The sequence below is a fragment of the Rhincodon typus genome, chromosome 23, assembly GCF_021869965.1.
Source record: "Rhincodon typus isolate 14 chromosome 23, sRhiTyp1.1, whole genome shotgun sequence".
NCBI lineage: Eukaryota > Metazoa > Chordata > Chondrichthyes > Orectolobiformes > Rhincodontidae > Rhincodon > Rhincodon typus.
The window spans coordinates 22,116,475-22,132,789 of NC_063354.1; positions in this window are offsets into that span (position 1 = coordinate 22,116,475).

Here is a 16,315-nt window from a genome sequence, read left to right on the forward strand (position 1 = left end):
CAACCTGGAAATGTAGTAGAGGCAGGCTCAATTTAAGCTTACAAGAGGGCATTAGATGATCATTTAAACAGAAACAATGCGTGGAATCATGGAGAAAAGGCAGGAGATTGGCACTAAGTCAAATTGCTGGTGCAGACATGATAGGCTGAATAATCTCCTTCTGCATCATTAATAATTCCAAATTCTGTGACAGGAGTTCACACCCTCCCATTGCTGTATTCAGTTAATTAAAAAACATAAATTGAAAGTAAAATGCTAGAATCTGAATTGTTGGAAAAACCCATCTGCTTAATTGTTCTGTTCCTACCTAGACTGGCCTATATACAACTCCAGGAACACAGCAATGTCATTGGTTCTTAAATACTCTCTGAAGTTAGTTGCACCAAATTGCAAATAAAACATTAATGTGCAATAAGTGTACGATCTGGTGGACTGTCCAGTATTAACCTCAACACCAGATTTGGACAGGATGAAGACGTACCCAGTCCAGTCAACTTTGCAAAGGCCTCTTGACTGACTTGTCCCAAAATTGAAATAACTATCCTATAAACCGGATAAGCTTGAAGCAGTCTTCATTGTCCATTAATGAGTGGTAATGGTCTACTGGTGAGATCACACTGTTTATATGGTGCTAGCTCCTGTGTGGGATTGGCTGGATGGCTGGCTTGAAATGTAAAGTTAATGCCAACAGCGTGGGTCCAATTCTCACACCAATAAAGGATTCTCCTTCTCAACTTCTCACCTCACCTGAGGTATGATATCCCTTAGGTTAAATATCCATCAGTTGCCTCTTTCTAATAAAGGAGCAGCCATGTGGTCTGGTAAGGCTCTGGTGACTTAAACTGATCCTCTTATCACTGCTGATTGAAAGGCTGAGTCCTGAAATACATTGCCGTTGTTCCAGTCCGGCAGCTATGAAACAAACAATGAAGGGGAAAATCTACTTGACCATATCCTTGCAGATTAATCTTTTAATGGTAGTATTGATAGATGTAGCCAGTGTGTGGTCCTCATGGAGATATAGAAGCATCAAAAAGTAGAAGATAGTAGCAGGAGGAGGCCATTCAGCCCTTTGACCCTGCTTTGCCATTCGTCACAAACATGGAAGGTTGTCCAACTCAATTGACTATTCCTGCTTCCTCCACATAACCTTTGATCCCATTCACCCCAAGAGCTATATCTAACCACCTCATGAATACATTCAATGTTTTGGCATCAACTACTTTCTGTGGTAATGAATTCCACAGGCTCACCTCTCTTTCGATGAAGATATGTCTCCTCATCTCCGTCCTAAATAGTCTATCTTGAATCCTCAGACTGTGACCCCTGGTTCTAGACACACCCACCAATGGGAACATCCTCCCTGCATCTACCCTGTCTGGTCCTGCTAAAATTTTGTAAGTCTCTGAGATGCCCCCTCATTCACCTGAACTCCAGTGAAAACAATCCTAATCTAGTCAATCTCCTCTTACGTCAGTCCCACCGTCCCTGGAATCAGCCTGGTAAACCTTCATTGCACTCCCTTGAGAGCAAGAGTATCCTTCCTCAGAAAAGGAGACCAAAGCTTCACACAGTATTCCAGATGTGGCCTCACCAAGGCCCTATATAACTGGAACAACACATCCCTGCTCCTGTACTCAACCTCTTGCAATGAAGGCCAAAAGAAGACCATTTGACTTTTTTACTGCCTGCTGCTCCTGCATGCTTACCTTCAGCGACTGGTGCACAAGAACACCCAGGCCCCGTTGCACACTCCTCTCTCCCAGTTTACAGCCATTCAGGTAGTAATATGGCTTCTTGTTTTTGCTTCCAAAGTGAATAACCTCACATTTGTCAAAATTATACTGCATCTGCTATTGTCTTGTCCACTCACGCAAGCTGTTCAGATCATGCTGAAGGATCTTTGCATCCTTGTCACAGTTCACCCTCCCATCCAACTTGGTATTATCTACAAACTTTGAGATGTTACATTTTGTTCCCTCATCCAAATCATTAATATATATTGCGAATAGCTGGGGTCCCAGCACCAATCCCTGTGGCATCCCACTAGTTACTGCCAGCCAATTTGAAAAGGACCCATTAATTCCTACTCTTTGTTTCCTCTCTGACTACCAGTTTTCTATTCATCTTGATATACTTGCCCCAATGCCATGCATTTTAATCTCACACAATAATCTCTTGTGTGGGACTTTGTCAAACACTTTCTGAAAGTCCAAATAAACCACATCGACTGGCTCTCCCTTGTCAACTCAATTCTATCTTCATAGAATTCCAACAGATTTTTCAAACATGATTTCCCCTTCATAAATCCATGCTACCTCTGTCTGATCCTGCCACTGTTTTCTAAATGCTCAGCTGTAAATCCTTAATAATGGATTCAAGAATTTTTCCCACTACTGATGTAAGGCTTACTGGTCTACAATTCCCTGTTTTCTCTCTACCTCCATTTTTGAATATTGGTGTGACATTAGCTACACTTCAATCTGCAGGGACTGTTCCAGAGTCTCTAGAATCCTGGAAGATGACCACCAATGCATCCACTATTTCTCGAGCTACTTCCTTAAGTCCTCTGGGATGTAGATTATCAGGTCCTGCGGATTTATTCAGCTTTTTCCCGTCAATTTTCCCAGCACTATTTCTCTAATAATATTGATCACCCTCAGTTCTTCCCTCTCTCTAAATCTTGCATTTTCCAACATTTCTGGTATCTGATTTGTGTCCTCTTTTGTGAAGACAGACCCAAAGTATGTATTCAGTTGCTCAGCCATTTCCTTGTCCCCTATTATACATTCCCGTTTCCATCTGTGGGGGACTACATTTGTCTTCACCAATCTCTTTCTCTTTACATACTTATAGAAACCCTTAGTGTCAGTGCTTATGTTCCTGCAAGCTTACTTTTGTACTGTATTTTTCCCTTCTTAATCAATCCCTCGGTCCTTCTTTGCTGAATTCTAAACTGCTCCCGATCCTCAGATTTATTATTTTTCTTGGCCAATCTGTATGCTTCTTCCTTGGATCAGATTCTATCTCTAATTTCCTTTATAAGCCATGGATTAATTTTCATAGTTTCCTTTATTAAGATTCAGCACCCTAGTCTCTGAATGAACTACCTCACTCTCCATCTTGATAAAAAATTCCGTCATATTATGGTCGCTCTTCCCCAAGGAGTCTCACACAGTCAGATTGGCAATGATTCCCTTCTCATTACACAGTACCTAGTCTAAGACGGCCTGCTCTCTAGTTGGTTCTTCCACATATTGGTCAAGAAAACCATCTCATTTCCACTCCAGGAATTCCTCCGCTACGGCATTGTGGCTAATTTGATTTACCCAATCTATGAGCAGATTAAAATCACCCATGATTACTGATATTCCCTTATCACATGCATCTCTAATTTCCCGTTTAATGCCATTCTTAACATCACCACTGCAGTTTGGGGGTCTAAATATGACACCCACAAATGTTTATTGCCCCTTGGTATTTCTCAACACTACCCATACAGACTCCACATTGTCAGAGCTAATATCCTTTCTCACTATTGTGTTAATTTCCTTTTTAACCATCAATGCCACTCCACCATCTTTTCCTTTTTGCCTGTCCTTCCTAATACTGAATACCCTGGGACATTCAGTTCCCATCCCTGGTCACCCAACCATGTCTCCGTAATCCCAATTATATCGTACCTGTTTACATCTATCTGCATGATCAGTTAACCCACTTTATTGCAAATACTCTGCACATTAAGGCACAAAGCCTTTAAAGCTTGTCCTTTTAACAGCGTTTGTCTCCTCCTTATTTTTCTCAACAGCCGTGTTTGAATCTTGTCCTTGGTTTCTCTACCTATCATTTTTCTTATTCCCTTTTCTACCTTTTTTGTCCTTGCTGCCTTCTTCTCTGACTCCTGACATAGGTTTCCACCCCCCGGCACATTAGTTTAAACCTTCCCCAACCGTTCTAGCAAACACATCCCCCAGGACGTCATTCCCAGTCCTGCCTCGGTGTAACCCTCCCATTTGTACAGGTCCCACCTCCCCCAGAATTGGTCCCAATGCCCCAGGAATGTGAAACCCTCCCCCTCACACCACCTTTTCAGCCACATGTTCATCCAATATATCCTGTCATTTCTCCTCTGACTAGCACACGGTACCGGTAGTAATCCTGAGATCAATACCATTGAGGTCTGATTTCTTAACTTTCTTCCGAGCTCCCTGTTTTTAGGACTTGCTCTGCTTTTAGGACCTCATCCCTTTTTTTTAAACCTATGTTGTTTGTACTGATGTGTACCATGACCACTGGCAGTTCACCCTCCTCCTCCAGAATGTCCTGTAGCCACTCTGAGACATCCTAGACCCTAGCACCAGGGAGGAAATGTACCATCCTGGAGTCTCCTTTGCAGCCACAGAAACGCCTGTCTATTCCGCTTACAATTGGGTTCCCTATAACTATTGCCCTGGCACACTTTATTCCCCTCCCCTCCGCAGCAGAACACACCATGGTGCAATGGGTTTGGCTGCTGCTGCTTTCCCTTAGAGAGGTCATTCCTCTCAACAGTATGCAAAATAGTGTATCTGTTTTTCAGGGGAATGGCCTGCACTATTTGCCTATCTCTCCTGCTCTGTCTGGTGGTTATCCATTCCCTTCCTGCCTGCAGAGTCTGAGCCTACAGTGTGACCACTGTACTATCTACGATATTCTCTGCATCACGGGTGCTCCACAGTGTCCCCAGCTGCCGCTCTAGCTCTGAAACTCAAGCTTCCAGGAGCTGTAGCCGCAGACACTTCCTGTACACATGCTGGCCTGGGGTCCTATCTTTACACTGAGGCCATCATCCACTACAATGTGTGATATAAACAGTAGATGAATTGTATTCAATCTGTAACCTCATGTCCTTGCATATCCTTCACTCTACAACTACCACAAAGCCAGGGACCATTCCTAGTTCATTGAAGAGCATACTATGAGCACCACCACGTGTGTGTGTATACTATATATAAATTGACTTTGAAGCTTGAGAAGCTACAGCACAGGATGCAGTACAAGAAAGGTTAGAAGCATCATGTGATAGGCAGAGGTAAACAACTCCACGATTGAACAAATCAGATTTAAGCCCCAGAGTTTCGCCATATCATATCATTTAAGCCTATAGTTCTGCCATATCATTTAAGGTCTAGAGTTTTGTCATATCTTGCCTCACAGTGCCAGGGACCTGGTTTCGATTTCAGGCTCGGATGACTGTCTGTGTGGAATTTGCATGTTCTCCCCAGGTTTGCATGGGTTTCCTCCCACAGTCTGAAGATGTACAGGTTAGGTAGATCGGCCATGCTAAATTGCCCATAGTGTCCAGGGATGCCTATGCTAAGTGGATTAGTCATGAGAAATGCAGGGTTAAAGGGTAGGGGAGTGGTGAGTCTAGGTGGAACGCTCTTTGGAGGGTCATTGTGGACTCGATGGGCCAAATGGCCTGCTTTCACACTGTAGGGATTCTATGATTCTACATTATGTCATGAGTGGTGGTGGTTAGTTGAACAATTAGTGGAAAGAGGTGGCATGACCATTCTTTTCTCAGTGAAAGCAGCACCCAACCCGTGAATGCAAAAATAAAAGGCCAAAGCATTTGCAACAACATTTCCCGAGACGAGCTAAACATGTTGATTCATCTTGGCCTCCTCTTGAAGTCCCTACTGTCACAGAAGCCGGTTTTCAGCCCTTTCAGTTGACTCCACATGATATGAAGAAACAGCTGAGTAAATTAGACACAGCAAAGCTACTATCACAATACATATTGGCTGTCATGTTTCCCTGAACTAGCTTTGACAGTTTCAGTTTAACTACAACACACATTTATCTGTGAAAATGGAAAGTTTCCAAGTATGGCCTGCCTTGAAAAACAGGACAAATATAATCCAGCCAATTATGAGCCAATCAGAACTCCTATTCACAAATAAACCACCCAATGATCTTCATCTTGAGTTCTGCCAGGATCTATTGGCTCAATACATTGCAGCCTTGATCCAATAGAGAGGTGAGACTAACTGCTTTTAACATCAAGACAGCAGTTGACCCTTTGTGATATCAAGGAGTACTATGTCCTATCCTGGTCGCCCGATTGTAGAAAGAATATTATTAAGCTGGAGAGGGTTCAGAAGAGTTTTCCCAGGATTTTGCCAGGAATGGAGGGTTTGAGTTATAAGGAGACGTTGGATAAGCTTGGACTATTTTCCACAAGAGCATAGGAGATTAAGGAATGACCTCATAGAGGTTTATAAAATAAAGTGGTATAGATAAGGTGAATGGCAGGGTTTTTTTTCCGTAGGCTGGGAGAATTTCATATTTTCCATATGTTTAAGGTGAAAGGAGAAAAATTTAAATAAAGACATGAGAAGCAATTTTGTTTCCACAGTGGTTCGTGTGTGGAATCAACTTCCAGAGGAATTGATGGATGCAGGTACAGTTACGATGTCTAAAAGACATATAGATAAGTACATGAATTAGAAATGATTGGAGGGATATGGGCAAGTGCAGGCAGTTGGTACTAGTTTAGTTTGGGATTTATGGTCAGCATGGACTGGTTAGACCAAAGGGTCTGTTTCTGTGCTGTATAACTCTATGGTTCTATGAGTCTTCAACAAATTGAAGTCAGTGGAACACAATGAAAAACTGTCCACTAGTTGGAGTCACACTAAGTGCCTGGGAAGGTGGTTGGGATTGTGATTGTTAGAGGTCAAACATCTGAGTTCTAGGACATTATGCAGGAGTTCCTCAGTAAGTGTCCTAAGTCCAACCATCTTCAACTGCTTTATCAATGACCTTCCCCCCATAAATGTGGGGATTTTTCTGATGCACAGTGTTTAGTTTCATGAGGAGCTCGTCAAATACTAAAGCAGTCTATGCCTTCATGTAGCAGTTCCTGAATACCATTCAGAATGGGGCTGATGTAAGTGACTAGTAATATTTGTGCCCACAAGGCCCAGGCAGTTACCATCTCCAACTAGAGAGAGTATAACCATATGAAGTTCAAGAGTGCTAGCTCTGCTGAATCACCTGCTATTAACATCTTGGGCATTACTGTGGGTACAAGAGCAGGTTAGAGGATGGATCTTCTTTGGTGAATGATGCACTTCCAGACTTCCTACAGTCTGTCCACCACCAACTAGACACAAGTCAAGAGTGTGATGGAATGCTTTCCACTTGCCTGGATAATGCAAGTACAATAATACTAAAGAAGCTCAACATTTGCCAGGAGAAAATAGGCCTCTTGATCAGCAACTCACCCATCCATCTGAACAAGTCACTCTCTCAACTAGTGCGGCTGCAGTGTTAACTATCAATAAGATGCACTGTAATAACCCAGCAGGATGCCTTCAATAGCACCTTCTAAACCTGCCACAGGACAAGGGCAGCAGATATGTGAAAGCCCTGCCATTTGCAAGATTGCACTCAGACACACATCATTTTGGCATGGAAATATGTCAACCTTCCTTCATTGTCATTGTGTGAAAAGCCCGAAACTCTCCCTTTAAAAATACTGAGTGTATTTTCAGTACACTGATTGCAACTTTGAGTAGGTGATCCTCTTTGGGACAAAGAGATGAGAAATAAAGGTTCATCTTCCCAGTGACATCCACATCTGACGACTGAACAAATAAAATGTTTTAACAAAAACAAATTGCTGGAGAAAGTCGGCAGATCTGGCAGCATCTGTGGAGAGAAAACAGAATTAACGTTTCGAGTCTAATGACCCTTCTTCAGAACGGATAGTAGCTGGGAAAAGGTGGTATTTATGCTGATGATAAGGGTGGGGAGAGTGCAGGGAACGGAGTGAGCAGATGGGTGGAGGCAGAGCCCAGAGGGAGAGAAAGACAGTTAGGCAAACAAAGGAACAGTTGATCATAAGCAGGGAAGGAGAAAGGTTGATAATGGTGACTATGGGAAAGTGAAAATGGGTTGGCTGTGCTGAAAGCATGTCATGATAGGGTCTGGAGTGTGGGGGTGGATAAATAAAATATTTCTTCAATCAACAAAAACTATAAAAGCCTATAATCAATTCTGCCAGTAAGGACTAAAGACAGAAGGTAATAGAACCTGAGTACATGCTGACTTTTGAGTTAACCAGGGTGAAATTCATAAAATGGTTGCTGATTCCTACTTCCTGGGTGACAATGCATTAACAATTTAATCACTTGTCACTTTCTTGTTGAGTAACACTTGTATGAGGATCTAATCCAGACATCTGCCAGTTTAGAAAATTTAGAAAATCAGAAGCAATTGCAAAAAATAGATCAATAATACAAAGCAAATTAATTCAGAGTCTCTATATTTTAAGGCATTTTTCTCAAAGCCATGAAGTAACATCATCAGTTTCTAAATTCTATCTTTATAATCACTGTTCTAATGCAGCCCTGTGGAAGCTTCTGCAGACACTGCCGAGTATTTTAGCATTTTCAGACATCCAAAACCCATTGCTCATCTTATGAATAGACACAGTACAATCGTCAGGACTCTGGTGCTGATCATGGTTCTGCTGTTTCATTTACAGCTCTCCTAGACCCACGATTTATCCAATTATCATACTCTTTTTTTTAGAATTAATTTGGGCTATCTTTAACTCAACTTCAAAGGAAAACACCAAGATGACATCTCAAAATCCAAACTTAGCTATTACTAACTGGTAAAATATCTGTTTAGGAGACAATGGCTAAATCTTCCAAGACTGGTAATACAGTCAGATTGTTACCCCATTCCTTTTTACTTATGTGGGCCAGACCACTGTATCATTGAGTTTCAATTTAAGATGTTCTGAAGGGAAGAACCAGACGTCACTCTAACTCCTGACCAGCTTTAAAACTGACCCTCAATCACTCACACTTACCTCCCCCAACTTCCTACAGTAACAACCCCTCCCCACCACTTCTACCCCCCCCACCCCCCCCCCCCACAGTTACTCACACTGACCCCCAGAACATCCAGCCACTCCCAGCACCCTACTCCTCCTGCCCAAGCTGACCCTTCCAATAACCGCTGATCTTCCCCTTGACACTCAAACCCCCAACATCTGAGACCTTCCATACCCAACCATATCCCTGGCATCCATGGCACCGCTGACACCTGACCAACTTAACTCTCTCACCCACCTACCAAAATATTGCCTTTGCCCACCTGCTGCATTAGCTTCCTGGCACCCTACAATCTCACCCTCTTACCTTAAACACTTAGCTTCTCTCTCTGTCCAAGTGCCTCTGGGCTCTTTAAAACCAGAAATACAGCAGTTACAGCTATATATATAAAAAACGGGAGAAACTTGGCCTCAAGCAGTGATACTGCTCTTTCCTGGAAGGCTCCCTCAATAATAATGCTCTGTATTTCTCAAGAGGCACAAATTGCAATTTCAGACCAGAAAGGCAGAGCTTTGGCTCACATAAATTAAAAAGGTGTGGTGTAACAAGCTGACTGTATTACCACTCTTGGAAGATTTGGTCATTATCTCCTACACAGATATTTTACCAGTTAGTGATGGCTAAGTTTGGATTTTGAGATCAGTAATGTCCTCTTGGTGTTTTCCTTGGAAGCTAGTTTAGAGAGAGCCCAAAGTAATTCTAAGATACCTTTTCAATTATTATCAGTAGGAAAGCATTTGTCCCTTCAATTACTCTTGATCTGAAATTAAATCCCAGAGCTTAAATGACATTGCTTGGACATAGAAACAAGCTCATTAGAAGACAGAAACATTTCATCTCTTCCATCTGGTCTGAATTGGAACATAATCTTGAGTAAAACAAGGGTTATGCTCTGATACTATATCTTTTTACAGAATCAGTTAATACAGAATAAAGACTTACACTCATATATAGAATTTAAATATAGACCACAGGCTGATTTTAAGAGTTCATAGTCTACACTCCTGAATGTTTGAACTATAACAATCATTTCTTTTTTGTAGATTTTTTATCCCAATAGGATCACTTATTTGCTTTGGGTTTGAACTAACATTCTTTTGATTTTTGTGTTTTAACCTACTCCCTTCATTGCCTTTAATCTCAGAATTCCACTGAGTGTTTATAAATTACTAAAGAAGCAATTTTTTCTCTCTTTCAACTATTGGTTCAGTTTCAATGAGGTGCCTGCAGCACAGTTTATTTATTAAATAGAATTTTAAAAATGTGAATAGCTTATTTATGAATGATACTTACACTGAAGATTTCAGTCTCACTTGAATGCTCATTTGAAATGGGCAGTACATTAAGGGTGGTTTAAGACACACCCCAGTATTGAAGGCAACACAAATATGAAATAAATGAAAGTGACACTAATGACATTTTTAATTATAAACCACTGTATCATTGAGTTTCAATTTAAGATGTGCTGAAGGGAAGAACCAGACCTCCATCTTAAAGCTTTAACAAAAGTATGAGTTGATTAAGCGAGTTTTGGTTTTCAGTCTGTATAAAAATGTAGCAAAAAACACCAAAAAAAAATTACAGTTGTTAACATATGCCTCAGAGTTAGAGTTTTTTTTGCTTTATGTGGGCAATGTCTATTTTTCAGACATTTGCATTTTTTCTTTTCTGTTATTTTTTCAATTCTGCTTGCTTCTACATTTATATTCATATCTCTACAGGCAAAATCAAAAGATTACTTCTGGACAACTGGGCCTTAGTAAAGAGAGAAGAATGAATGACCAAACTACTTGTTCAAATTAAAAACAGAAAATGCTCAGCAGATCTGCCAGTGTCTACATAAAGAGTAACAGACTTAACGTTTTGAGCCCAGTGATCCTTTGTCAGAACTGAAATCAGCTGGGAATAGTTGGTACTAATTCTGATGATGGGAAGAGTGGAGAAAGTGAGGGGAAAGGAGTGAGTTGAATAGATGGAGACAGTTTCCAGAGAAAGAGAGAAAAAAAAAAGCAAATCAGACAAAGAGATTAATGATAGTAAGGCAGAGAGAAGTTAAATGCTTAATGGGTACTAACGAGAAATGTGAATTGTTGAAAATGAGTTGGCTGTGTTGGGAGTAACCTATATAGAACAGGACCTGCAGGTGTGGGTATCAAACATGGAGGAATGTGTTCAAGTCCTGAAATTGTTAAACTCAATGTTGAGTCCTCAGTTACCTTGGCAGTAGGTGAGGTGTTGTTCTTCCAGCTGGCGTTGAGCTTTGCTGGGGCACTGCAGCAGGCCTGAGACAGAAAAGTGACCATGGGAACACAGTGGTGTGTTGAAGTGCCAGGAAGCTCGGGGTCAATTTTCCAGACAGGGCAGAGCTGTTACACAAAGCAGTCACCCAGTCTGCATTTCATCTCCCTGATGAAAGGGAGACCACATTGTGAACAGCGAATACAGTAGACTAGATTGACTGAAGTACAGATGAATTGCTGCTTCACCTAAAAGGTGCTTCTGGAGCCTTGGATATTGAGGAGCAGGCAGCTAAATAGGGAAGTGTTGCACTTTCTGCGATGGCATGGGAAGGTGCTGTAGGAGTGTTGGAAGTGGAAGACCACTTGTTCATCTTAGTTAAGAAGGGAACTTCACCAAGGTACCCAAAGAATATTCAGTTCTTCATCTAATAGGATTGTACAATCTTTAATATCTACCTGATCGGGAAGCCTCAACTGAATCTGTCATTTGAAAGACAACAACTCCAAAATGCAACATTTTCTCAATGACTGCACCTGCTGACACCAAGGAGTGCACTCATTAGCAGTGATGCCCCTCAGAAACACTGGATCAAGTGACAAGGAGCAATTAATAATACAAGTTTAATGAAAGTATATATTGAGTCAGAAAAATAGTGCTAAATAAATTAGAACTATCCTTTTAATTTTAAAAAAATTGGCTTAATATTGTGCGCATGCGCTATCTGCAATCATCAATAGTACATTGGTGTCAGCAAACATATCTTTAGTTTCAAGGTTGATGCACATGAAGTGTAAGGACTGCTAGTTGGATCAAATATAAGATACAAGGTTAATGTATTTCCTGCAATAATTGCACTCTCAGTTCAGTTTAACTTCACTGCAATATAAACACACAGAATACACCACAGACCTTTTAGCAGCCTTTAATCATGTTTACCTGAATTTGAAATGAACTTATCTTTTAAAACTTGAAAGTAATCAAAACCAAATAATGAAGATTGCAGTGAAATGACACTGGAGAATCCTGTTCAAGTATATCTGTCTCCAATAGTTCTGTAATAAGATTTAAAGTTTCAAATGTTTACTCTTGACACTGTTTTGGGATTGCAAAACAGGATATTCATAATGAACAAATACATTAAGTCAATGTTAAGGCCACCCTTTAACTTGCCAATCTCTAAATCTCCACATGTATTAAATACTAAATAAAATATGAAAGAACTGCAGATGCTGTAAATCCGGAACAAAAACAAAGTTGCTGGAAAAGCTCAGCATCTGTGAAAGAAAAAAACAGAGTTAGAGTTTCATGTCCGGTGACCCTTCTTCAGAACTGCAGTTCTGAGGAAGGGTCACCAGACCTGAAACTCTAACTCTGTTTTTTTTCCACATGTATGTTTGAATGCAAGGGAAAATCAGAGACTGGAAATTGCAGTGTGAGAAACTCCACTGAAAGACAGCCACTGGAAGAGCTCAGTAAGTTGATCCATTCACTTGAAGAGTACAGATCTCCTGCCATTTTAGTGTCTAAGAGAAGAAATTCTGGGCAAAACTTGACACAAAATTTACAGCAGAAACCCGAAGACACCTTCTGAACTTACAATATAAATGTGCAGTGTGAGATCTCATGCAGGAAGCTGTCTCACAATCCTGAGCCTTGCCACTTTGTTGCCTGAAGCTGAGCTTAAGAGGGGCACTGGTAAGTGCAGAGTTCTCCCTTTGCAATTGGAGTGTAATTCACAGTTAGCAGCATCCTATGGGCATTATCGGCTACACTTTGCAGAGGCAGCTGTCAGAGTCAGACTGACAGTGCAGTGTAACAGTTACTATTTATTAAAAATTTCTGGAGAGTCCTCTCAATCTTTATGGTGGTGTGAGTGATCTGCCTGAAGGCTGGTCTTTGACTCATTGCCTGCTGATCCTTCATTCTGAACTATTTTCATGTCAGTGGTGGTTTGCCACTGTCTTCCACTCTCAACAAAAGGGTGTAAAAGCATTTCTCAAATCTATTTCAACTGGACTGGAAATTGGGTTCTTCTAAACCACACACTAGCCATCCGACCAATGGAGCTGGCCAGTCTTAATCTTCATTAACGTTTGCAGTATTCAGCTCTATTGACAACCACTCAGATAATGAAGCAGCCCATGCAGTAAGAGCTCGATAGCACCAAGGCTTGGGTTGTTGTAGCATGTAACGTTTGCATGACGTTAGTGCCAGGCACAGTGTAAGTCGAACATCCTCTCCTTAACATTCAATATCATTTTCACTGTTGAATCCGAGGGGGAGGTGGCAGGGAGGAATAAGTGACCAGAACTCAATTGGGCCAGCTACATGCATGGCATGGTTTCTCGAGCAGGCTGAAGGCTGGGCACTCTATAGACTTCAGCAAGCCCTCTGCACCACTTATAATGTACAATCCTATACTTTATGAGATAGTGCAGTTGCAATAACACTCTCAAAGCTCAACGTCACGCTAAGCAGACCAATCTGCTTGATTTAGATTCCACCACTAATCTTAATATCTAACTTGCCAACCGCCCTCCACTTCCCCCAACCCCTGTACCGCCATATTATTGTGGTTGCCGTGCTCTTATTAACAGGTTACCTGGCTGCAACTCATCACTGTTTCCATTGCAGAATTTCCTAAAACGCCAATATCCACTACATGGAAGAAATAAGACCCAATAGGGCATGAGAATACTATCACCTTCTCTTTGCCCTTCAAGTCATGCATCTTCCAGGCAATTGTCAAAATATTGATTTTCATTTGTGACCACAGGGTTTAGGTCCTAGAGCTCTCTACCTAAGAGCTATTCAGGAGTACATTCAAAACATGGAATGCAGCAAATACAAGACATTTTCAAAGGCAACTAGGGGTTAGCAATACATAAAGGCTTGCCAGTGAACTCCATATTATGAGAATAAATTACTTAAAATTATATACACTCGTTTTCTGGAAGCTCCTGTTTGTTTCCCTCTTCTGTATGGTTGCCTTGACTGATTCTTGTTTTTGAGTTTTATTTTACAATTGGGAAGCAGTCTGGAACTTATATGACATTCAGCCTTCATTTTCACAGTCTTTGCCTTCTGTTCTGTATTATGGACAAATGGGAAGTTGCGTTGAATTGACATAATGACTGCTATTCTCATATTAAGCCCAGGACAGTAAGGTATTATTTGGCTTACTTCTTCCTGTTTTTATTCCTGTCCCTTACAAAGATAGATTAAGGCTGCAAGGTGTTCCCCAAAGCCTGATTTTCAGATTCCTTTCTTTGAAAGAAAACCACAGCAAAGAAAAAATCTTTAAGGTGAACTCAAAGATAAGGCTAATAAAGAACACATCCAAAATGCAGGGGAATTGCTTTGCTATTCTATCCACATATACACACACTCAATAAATTAAGGAATGGGTTACAAATTACAGGTTTTGGCAAATCCAGTGGTCTCAAATACCAGTTCACATAAATGACTACATAGAAAACCGGATCAAGATCAGGAATAAGCCTTTCAGACTTTCGAGCCTTCTTCACCATTCAATATGATCATGGCTGATCATCCAAACTGGAACTCTGTTCCTTTGTACTTTCCAAACCCTTTGCTCCCTTTAGCCCTAAGAATTATGTCTAAAACTGCTGCGTGAAAACATTCAATGTTTTGGTCTCAACTGTTTTCTGTGGCTGAGAATTCCATCAGCTCACCGTTCTCTGGATGAAGAAATTTCTTCTCATCTCAGTCTTAAATGGCCTAACTTATATCCTTAGCCTGTGACTCCTGGTTCTGGACTCCATAGTCATCGGTATCATCTTTGCCATGTTTATCCTGTCTAGTCCTGTTAGAATTTTGTAAGTTTCTATGAAATTCCCCCTCATTCTTCAAAGCTCCAGTGAATATAGTCCTACCTAATCAGTCTTTCTTCATACCTTAGTCCTGGAATCCCAAGAATCAGTCTGGTAAATCTTTGCTGCACTTCCTCCATAGCCAGAACATCCTTCCTCAGATAAGGAGACCAAAACTACACAGAATACTCCAGGTGTGGTCTTATCAAGGTCCTGTACAATTGCAGCAAAATATTCCTCAAAAAGTACTCAAATGCTCTCATTATGAAGATGAACATACCATCTGTCGTCTTCACCACCTGCACTCTTACTTCCAGTGACTGTTCTAGAAGGAAACACAGGTCTCATTGGACCTCCCGCTTTCCCAATCTATCACCATTCAGAAAATAATCTGCCTTCCTGTTTTACTACCTAAGTGGATAACCTCACTTTTATCCTCATTATGCTTCATCTGCCATGCATTTTCCCATTCACTCAACTTGTCCAATTCATACTGAAGCATCTGCATCCTCCTCAAAGTTCGCCCTCCCAACCTCCCATTCTCTACATTGTGGAGGTCAGTATCTAATACTTGTTTCCTTGGTGAGCTGAGCCCAGTAGTTTTCCTTCATGCAGGCAAAATGTATGCATTCTCCACCAACCCCCAACATCTTGAAGCCAGAGATGAAGAGTCTGAGGCAGCTTGCCAACTCCGCCTCGATTCCTACTTTCCCTCTGGAGGTCGAATAGTTAGTGAACTAGAATCCCAGAATTCAATGCTTAAGCAATTTCAGCAAGCTCTAGTCAAATGACAAGGACAGGCCCATCTCAGTGAGCAAATTGGAACGTCATTATAGATAGATTCATACAGCGCAGATAAAGCCCTTTGGCCCTTCAATCTGCACTGACATAACTCCCAGTTTCCTGCACTTGTCCCACATCCTTGAATGTTATCACAGTTGAAGTGCTCATCCAAATATTTTTTAAAGGTTGTAAAGTTTCCGGCCTCCACTGCCTTCCCAGACAGTGCATTCAAGATTCCTACCACCCACTGAGTGAAAAAGTTTTCTCCCAAATCCCCTCTGAATCTCCTGCCACTTACTCTAAAACTATGCCCTCTCATGATTGACCCCTCAACTAAGGGGAACAGCTGCTCTCTATTCACTCTGTCTGTACCCCTCATAATCTTATACACCTGAATCATGTCCTCCTCAGTCTTCTCTGCTGTAAATAAAAAAATCCAAGCCTATCTAGTCTCTCCTTATAGTTCAATTTCTCCATCCCAGGCAACATCCTGGTGAACTTTCTTTGTACCCTCTCTAGTACGATCATATCCTTCTGTAGTGAGGCGACCAGAATTGCACACAG